The sequence below is a fragment of the Puma concolor genome, chromosome D4, assembly GCF_028749965.1.
Source record: "Puma concolor isolate L17-30 chromosome D4, mPumCon1.1.hap2, whole genome shotgun sequence".
Classification (NCBI taxonomy): domain Eukaryota; kingdom Metazoa; phylum Chordata; class Mammalia; order Carnivora; family Felidae; genus Puma; species Puma concolor.
This window is the reverse complement of record NC_141679.1, coordinates 79,307,645-79,316,774: the sequence shown is the minus strand read 5'-3', so window position 1 is coordinate 79,316,774 and position 9,130 is coordinate 79,307,645. Positions and strand designations below refer to the sequence as shown.

The window sequence follows — 9,130 nt, the reverse complement described above, 5'->3', positions numbered from 1 at the left end:
TCTAGTGGAAAAAAAAACACAAGGCCACAAGTAAATGCTCTGAAGAAAATAAAACACTGCAAGGTAATAGAGAATTCAAATTAGTTAGGGAGGGGTCGATGGCTATTTTAATAAGGTAGAAGGCTTCTCCAATGAAACCTGTATGATGGAAGAAGTCAAAGAGACAGATAAGAGTGTTTCCAGGTAAAATGCATGTAGTAGGCCCTGATTTGGGGATAGGTTTGGACTTTACCACAAATACTAAGAAGAGGCTTTTGCAGAGAGTGTTAGAAAATGAAGCCTATGAGATAGGGGGATGCCAGTTCACTTACGGTCATGTTATAGACCAAAGGGTGGAATTTTTTCAAAGACTTTAGGGTTTCCATTGGAGATTTTAATCCATGGTGACATGATTCAATTTAAATATTAAAGGGATATCTTGGTTTAAGTCTAGTGAGAAGAGGGTAGGAGGACAAGAGAGGATGCTGGAAGTACAGTTGGAAGCCATTGAAGAATTCCAGGTGATCGTGATGGTTTGAATTATGGTAAGATATGTCTGCATTTAAGATATATATATTATATATATGATATCTACATTTAAGATATATATCTTATCTTATATATATCTTATCTTAAGATATATATCTTATATATAGTCATATATATCTCATATATATAGTCATATACATGTCATATATAGTCATATATATATATCACATATGATATATATATGTATATATATATATATATATATATATGATGGAATTCTTCAAATGTTTGTAAAAGTAGAGAGATCAGAAAAATAAATTTGTATGTAGTCATCACACAGTTTATCAACATTCTATGGTTCTCTCTCTTTCCTTTTTTCTCCTGCACTTTTTCTTCCCTTCTTCCTTCCCTCCTGCCTCTTTTCCTTCCTTCCTTCCTTCCTTCCTTCCTTCCTTCCTTCCTTCCTTCCTTCCTTCCTCCCTTCCTTTTTTTTCTCTCTCACTCTCTTCTTACTGCAGGGGTTGGCAAACTTTTTCTATAAAGGCCATATAGTAAATATTTTCAGTCTTGAAGGCAGAAATTACTATTACAATTATTCAATTCTGCCCTTGTGATGCCAAAATATCCTTAGACAACATGTAAATGAATGTGGATGGGTGAGTTCTAATAAAACTTTATGACAAAAACAGGCAGAAGTTGGATTTAACTCATGAACTATAGTTTTGTTTTGCTCTTGCCCTAGAATCTTATGAAGCAAATATCACACATCTTATGTTTACCAGCAATTAATTCAGGAACTATCTCTAACAGATCATGACTATTTCTTCCTCTTTTTCTCCATCTCATTGCTATTTTGTTACTATATTACTGTTAGCACACATACAACATTACAAGGTTCTTATTGTCATCTAATGTCTAACCCATGTTCAGTATTCCCCCATTGTATCAAAAAAATGTGTGTGTTTTACAAGTTATTTTCCCCAAATCAGAATCCAAACAAGATCTGCACATTGAATTAGGCTGATTTGTCTCTTAAATCCACCTTGATCTATAATAGTTTTCTCTCCCTGTTTATATAAAATAATTGAAATGTTTTTAAGTATAATTTATGCAAATCCTAAATGTACAGCTCAATAAATTTTGCATACCCATATATGAGCCAGATAATTTCGAGCCAGATATGAGCCAGATAACTTCGAACTGCATGACACTTCATTCCCTGCAAGGAACCACCAAGCTGTATTTTGTAGTACAGATTGGTTTTGACTGAATTACTACTAAAAGAAAACTCTTCCATCTCTTACATAAAATTGGCATTATTTTTATCTTTTTTTAAAGTAAGGTTTTTGTCACACAGACATTCCCACATTCTGTAGTTGTCTGATTATATATTCATGGTGTCATCATACATGTTCCTCTATCCCCTGTACTTCCTAAGATTTGAAAGCTATATCTAGAGATTTGATTCCATTCAGGTTAATAGATGGTGACTGGAACTTCCTGTTGCATCCCAGGGGACACAAGGTCTAGTGGTCACTCTTCAGTGACACTAAGGTTGATTGGTGTATTAGGGTACCATTGATCTGACTCATTCTCTATGAAGTTCCCCCATTAACTTCTTACCTAATAGTTTTAACAGCCATAAATATGTGGTGCCTTGATCTGCATTGTTTCATTAGAGTACAGGCTATTTTGGAGGGCAGTAAGACTTGATGTTAGATGGCACCAGAAAGTAGAAGTGAAGATTCCTAAGCTGAGCCACCAGGCAAACGTTGATCCCATTAATTGATTAGGGGATGACAAGGGATTGATGGGGAAAAAATCAACATTTTGATTTTGGACATCTACTAGATATTCAAGTTTATTTATGGAGTTTAATAGATGATTCCCAAACTAGAGAGAGTTTGTGACTGAGTACCTTTATTTGGGAGTTTTCAGTGATCTTTGAAGCCTTGGGATAAAATGCAATCCCCAAGGAAAGGATACAAATAGTTAAGAGACCCCAAATAGACACCTGCTGGCCACTGCTCTAACATCTATGAAAGTTTTTTTGTTTTATTTTAGAGAAAGAGAGAAAGTGGTGGGGAGAGTGGGGGGCGGGTTGTGGAGAGAGAGAGAGAGAGAAAGAATCTTAAGCAGGCTCCATGCTCACTATGGAGCCTGACATAGGGCTCAATCCTATGACCCTGGGATCATGACCTGAGCTGAAATCAAGAGTTGGATACTCAACTGACTGAGCCACCCAGGCGCCCCAGAAGTTTTTAATATTCAAGATGAAACATCACCTTAAAACGCTAGCCTATTCTTGTGATCTTACAGCTAGAAAAGCTGATGTGTAAGATGTCAAAAAACAAACAAACAACATTTAGATTAGGTGAAGGAAGTTTGGAGTCAGAGTAATCCTGCTTGGTGGATTAGTGGCTGTAGGAACCCGGGAAACATGCAGTTGGTCTAGGCTCTGGCCTCCTAGAAGAATAACACCGTTCAGACCTAGTAAAGTAACAAATGTTCATTTATTTGGCCAATTCCCAATTGTATTTTAGGATCCAGTATAATTCTCCTATCTTGGGAGGAGCTTTCTGTAACTTTCTCAAATGTTCTTGCTGCTGAACTGTGTTCCCCTGGCATCTTGGTGCACCCTTTGTCATAATTCTTTATTGTGAATTATTTCTCCTCTATACTGAAATCACCTTCAGGGCTTGATCAATGCCTAATATGTTCTTGAAAAAGCAAGGACCTAGTGCTTTGTCTGGCACGAAGGAGGCACTCAGTAAATAGTGAGGGAAGGAAGAAAGGAAGGAATAACAAATGGAAAAAGAATATAGAAAGAAGGAAGAACAGAGGAAGGAAGGAAGGAAGGAAGGGAGACGGAAGGAAGGAAGGGAGGGAGACGGAAGGAAGGATGTGGGAATCTCTCTTACTAGGTGAAGTTTCTTAAGGCAAGAGGCATTTTCATATTCATTTCTGTATCTCCAGCTCTTATCACAGAGTACTAATAATGAAAATAACTGTATTACCAAAACCCCCAAATTATTGCAGGGCCATTATTATTTGGCAATATTTTATTTTATTTTATTTTATTTTATTTTATTTTATTTTATTTATTTTATTTATTTTATTTTATTTTACACACTATTTACATAAACCTTAAAAATTGGGTACTTTTTCTAAACATTCTTTCAGATGAATAAAACGAGACCCAAAGAGGTGAAGTCACATGTTCCCGGTCATTAATTAAAAGTGCCAGAACTAGAATTTCTTTCCTGTAAGTGTCCAAAATACCTTCACTGGGTAAAAACTGTAGAATATTTGCCCAACAAATGAAAGAAGTTACAACTCAAGTGACACATGGTAACTGCTCCATAAGTGTTAGCTAATGTCATCCTTAATTTTCTACTCATTTCCAAGTAAGGCCTCCCACATTACCAGCCAATATTGGTTTTGCAATTGTTCATACTTACGTACTTATCATATCTTACTCACAGAATAGTTCCTACATCTCACTTTTGCTTTTTGAGCCAATGGTACGCACCTGTGCACTGGGACAGTACCTAAAAACACCATTATGTCTGTCACTGTTTCAACTCTAATGCAAGTAAACAGTAGGTGCTCCCTAAATGTTCCTGAATGATTGGGGTGGTTGTTAATTGAGAGGGAACTTTGTGCAGAAGAGGGAACATGAGATTGACTCATGAAGGTTGTAGTCCTGGTTCAATTACCAGCTGCACACAGGAAGGGGGCCACTTAATCTCTCCATGCTCTCACTTCCAATCTATAAAATTGGGATGATAGTCTGTCCCCATAACTCTCAGAGGTATCGTGAGGTTCAAATAGGATAATGCAAACCACAAATTGCAGCGCAGATACAAGGTTTTATTATCCCAGTTATATTATATCCCTCTCTGTCTACTTGCCGCATATTACCACCTTCTCATTTAGGTGAACACTCAATATTCACCAAATGATTTTCCCTAAATCAATAATATAAACAAAGGAAACAAGATGATCTAGTAAAAGAGGCTCAGGAAATTGACTCTCGGGGTGTGTGTACAGTATAGTCTTGGAAAGGTAGGCTGATATAATATGCCACTAACTGTGTAAGTCAGAGAAGAATTTACCAGAAAGCTTGCAAGTAAATGCATTTTCTACAATTCACTCTAGCGCAGCAATTCTCGGGAGATAACACCATTAATACTCCATTTCAAATTAAAAAACATATGCTTTTTCCTCTCTTAAAAAAAAAAAGCCAGGGAACATGGCCCATTTTCTTTCCTTTACAAAAACAAAAGCTTTTAAAATGATAAAAATTGCCTCTGCTTGATAAAACAGCCATCTGCATCTGATTTAGTTAAGTGTTATTCTTGTATCTTTTTATATTATTATTATTGCTGGTTGGAGAAAAATGCATAAATACAAAGAGAGGTCTATGCAAAGGTCACACAATTTCTACTTCAATTATCCTTAAAACTTTGCCTCACCTTCCAGCTGACCCTAAAATTGAATCTTAACCCTTAATGGAAGGATTTGAAATAAAGCTTAAGGAAACACTTCTAATTATTTATGTATAATATCTTGTCTTCCCCCTCCCTACTTTTATGATGTTGGTGGAGAAAAGATATTAAGAAACTTTAGAATGAAGAATAGCTTTTGCATTTGGCATTTATATGACCCTCTATTATTATAATCATTTTTATTAGTTATTTCTCATGTCGGTTCTGAGAGAAGGATTGGATAAGCTTAGTATTCAGAGTGGGTGAGCTCCCCATATGCTGTTAACTCCAGTATGATGGTCATAAACACCAAATGGCGTGCCATATGAAACAGACACAGGGCGGGTTTCCCAAATATGCAATTAATATAACTGGAGATGGCATCATCTCTACAAATGCGATAGCAGTTTTGGAATTAATCTCATGGAGATGGTTCCTTTGAGTTTAGGACAAAGGAAGCAGGAGAGAAGGCTTGTTGATAATGCTCTTAAATGGGCTGTGCTGATATTAGCAGCTGAAGTCTGGAGATAAGGCAGCTGGGAGAAAGGGGCTGGGCGCAGTTTTGGCTATGCGTATTCAGGCTTGGATTGAATGGTGAAAATAGTGACTATTATGACACGAAACGAGGAATTCAAAGGTCAGAAGACGTGGATTTCAGTCCCCTGCTCTACAACCTACAAACTTCGTGACATGGATCTTATTTCTTACATCTTTGATCCTCCTTTTGGTCCCCCCAAAAATGATAATGGCCTCTCAGATTAATGCTGGAGAAGAAAGTAGGATTGCCAAAATAGGGCGAACCGGAAAGAGTTAACAGACAGCCTTCTAAGCAGGAAGTAGCCTGGGCAAGGGCAGCGGGGCACAGTCCCAACATGTAAAATGCAGAGGCTCAGTGCGGTGGAATCTGGTAGGGCTGACAGAGAGCAATGAGATCTAAACAGACCAGATCATAGAAGGATAGGAATACTGTGCCAGGGACGTTGCCACAAAGAACTGAAAAATCATGACTTGATTTCTCTTTATCATAGTTCTTTATTGGTTTGTTTGTTCATTTTTGGTAGTAGAGAAATTAAATGTTAGGTGTTCCGGGGAAAAAAATTAATCCAATTAAGGAAAATGTATTGAAGGGGGGAAGAGAAAAAGCAGAGAGACCAGTTGGGAGACTTTTGAAAAATGTGGTTCAAACCATTGTAATTGCAAAGGAAATGGAAGACAGTGGAGAACTATAGGGGATGGGACTAGAATTCTACATGCAGCTCTTGTCTGCATGACAGATATATACAGGCGGTGTGTGTTATCTGTTATAATTTCCTCTGCTGTGCTGTCCTTCGCAATTTGGAGATGACCCCTCTGATGGTGATTACTGTGTTGTGTGCAGCTGTGGCTGAAGAAAGCAACTTGAGGGAGCAGGATTTATCACATGAGTCAGAAGGCAGCCTTGTGGGGACAAGTCTGTAAGGCGGATTCAGACTTTCATCTAATAACCTCCCTTTCCTTTCAGAGCCTCTCCCCCCGACCCTCCCCCCACACACTCCTCTTTCTTCCTGTGTCCAGTATCCCTGTCCTCATGAAAGACAGAATCCTAGAAGGTTTGAGCGCATAAATGGAGAATGACAGAGATATTGGCAGACGTTGGACTAAAACAAGTTTACAGTGGCAGAGGACTGGGTTCAAATTGTGTTTCTATGTCATACTCGCTGCACAAATGCAAGAGTTTCTGACCTTAGGCAAGCATAAAATGCCTCTTGGCTTCAGTTTCCTCACTTGTAAAATTGTTACGCACATGCATAAATTACTCGTATCATTGTGAATTAAATAATATAATGCAAAGTGAGCATTCAGCACAATGCCTGTCCACAGAATGGAAGCCAACCAAATGGTAACTATTCCAGGAGTGTGGAGAACGCAGCTTGCTACCACACTTCACATGTTTTCCCCTCATTTCTGTCTCTCTCTCTCTCTCTTTGTGTCTCTGTCTCTATCTCTATTTTTGTCTCTGTCTCTGTCTGTCACTTATAGTAACATCAACTACCCTGAAGTAGGTTGCCCTCCACATTAGCACCTTTCCCATTTGGATATTGAGGAGATACCATACTAGAGAGTGGCATAGTTAATGTTAGGTAAAAGTAGGGAGCTAGGTGGCAGGTAGCCATTGCAGATTCTACTCTCTGACTTTAGAAGCAAACATCAGAGACCAGTTAGATTGTGCATGGGCATCCCATGATACAGATCTTTTAAGTGAACCATTTATTTTAAAATAAAAATACAGCTTCAAAGGCTTATTTCTCACAGGAGAAAATCTGTGAAAAGAGGAATGGTTAATTATGGCTGAGATTGTGGTTGTTTTTCAAATATTCTAGTCAATTGGTCTAAGTCTAAGTCAATTGGTCTAAGTCAGTGGTTCTTAACCTGGAAGCGACTTTATCTCCAAGGGAACATATAGCAACGTGTGGAGATATTTTTGTTTGTCACAACTGGGGAGGGATGCTACTGACATCTAGTGACCCAGGGATGCTTCTCCTTCAATACACAGGATAGCATTTTCAGGACAAGGAATTATCTGGTCCTAGAATGTCAATAGTGCAATGGTTGAGAAACTTTGGTCTAAGCCAATCCTGGTAATTCTTCCCTTTTTGCCATTGATGGTTTCAGGAATCCAGCCAAAAGCCTGTGAGTGTATTACATCCTGTTGATGCCTAGTATTCATCTTGGGGTCCACATACCTACTTAATTGGCTAAAGGGAAGAATAGATTTCAAAGTCAGGAATCTTGTTTTCCTACTAGATGTAAATAAGGAAGTACAACACCCCATTTTCTGTCGGCCACAATCTTGTGAACTTTAGAACAATGAGCCTGAGGATAAAGTGTATCTTTTGAAGACAGCAGAGAAGAGAGATGGAAATATCTCAGGTTCTTGAAGACGTTGAATCTATTCACCCTCAAATCTATCTCAAGTCTTGAATTTCATGCTGTGAAATAATAAATACCATTTTCGTATATGTCAGTTTATATCAGAGTTTTTCTTTTTTTCATGCAAACATGATTATACAAGCAAAAACTCTGAACAAGTGATCTCACACTTTTCCAGGAGTTTTGCCTTCTTTTATGGATTCTCTTGCTTGGAATTCAATAGTTTCCAAGCAATATATTTCTCCAATTTAATATCCTGGCCTACCAGTATTAGGCAGTTCTCCTTTCTTCAATTTTCATGATAGAGCTTAGACCTGTTAGGATTAAACATATACAAAAAAATTTAATGCCAAACAAGAACAAAAGGAAAATAAACACAGGAGAAAAACAAAGTGATATTTTCTGTTTAATTTTAAAGTTTATTTATTTTGAGACAGAGCAAGAAAGAGAGCAAGCATGTGATGGGGGGAGGGTCCGAGACAGAGAGAGAGAGAGAGAGAGAGAGAGAGAGAGAGAGAGAATCCCAAGCAGGGTCCTCACTGTCAGTCCAGAGCCTGACACAGGGCTTGAAACCATGAATCGTGAGATCATGACCTGAGCCAAAATCAAGAGTCGGACGCTTAACTGATTAAGCTACTCAGGCACCTCAACAAAGTGATATTTTCAAATGAAAGTTGTTATAAAGTCTCTGATCCCAAAGGCTGTCACAATTCAACTCAATTAAAAAGTATTAAGTATCTATTAAGAGAAACTGAGAACTCTGCTAGGGGCTAAGGGTACATTGATTAGAAAAGGCAGAATTCTTTTTTTCATGAGGAGCTCATAGTCTTATGTAGGGAGAGAGATGAGTAAGGAGTAAATGAGAGTATGGAAAGACAGGTCCGGTAACAGTAGATGGAATAAGGAAGAAAGACAGCCCAGAGGAAGGAATGATTTAGCTGGCCACTTTCCTGTTTTCTCCCTCTATGTCCTGATCTATTTTTAAGTGTACAATTCCAGCATACAATTCACCTCATAGAATTATCTTCCAGCCACCTTGATCTCTCTATGATCAAGAATACAACAGATAAATCTTCATCATACAACATCATACAACAGATAAATCGTCTATAGCTCATTCTTCAACCTTTATTTATTTTTGGGACAGAGAGAGACAGAGCATGAACGGGGGAGGGGCAGAGAGAGAGGGAGACACAGAACGGGAAACAGGCTCCAGGCTCTGAGCCATCAGCCCAGAGCCTGACGCGGGGCTCGAACTCACG

The 9,130-nt window shown here is 38.2% G+C and overlaps 1 long non-coding RNA gene across 2 annotated transcripts in view; it reads left to right on the top strand.

Annotated features, from left to right (window-relative positions):
- Positions 1–89: 89 nt before the first annotated feature.
- LOC147575021 (uncharacterized) overlaps positions 90–9,130 on the top strand; it is a 48,452-nt gene continuing 39,411 nt past the window's right edge. For both annotated transcript variants that reach the window (XR_015243341.1, XR_015243340.1), the window contains exon 1: positions 90–524. This is a non-coding gene — a long non-coding RNA (uncharacterized LOC147575021). The remainder of the gene's footprint in view (positions 525–9,130) is intronic.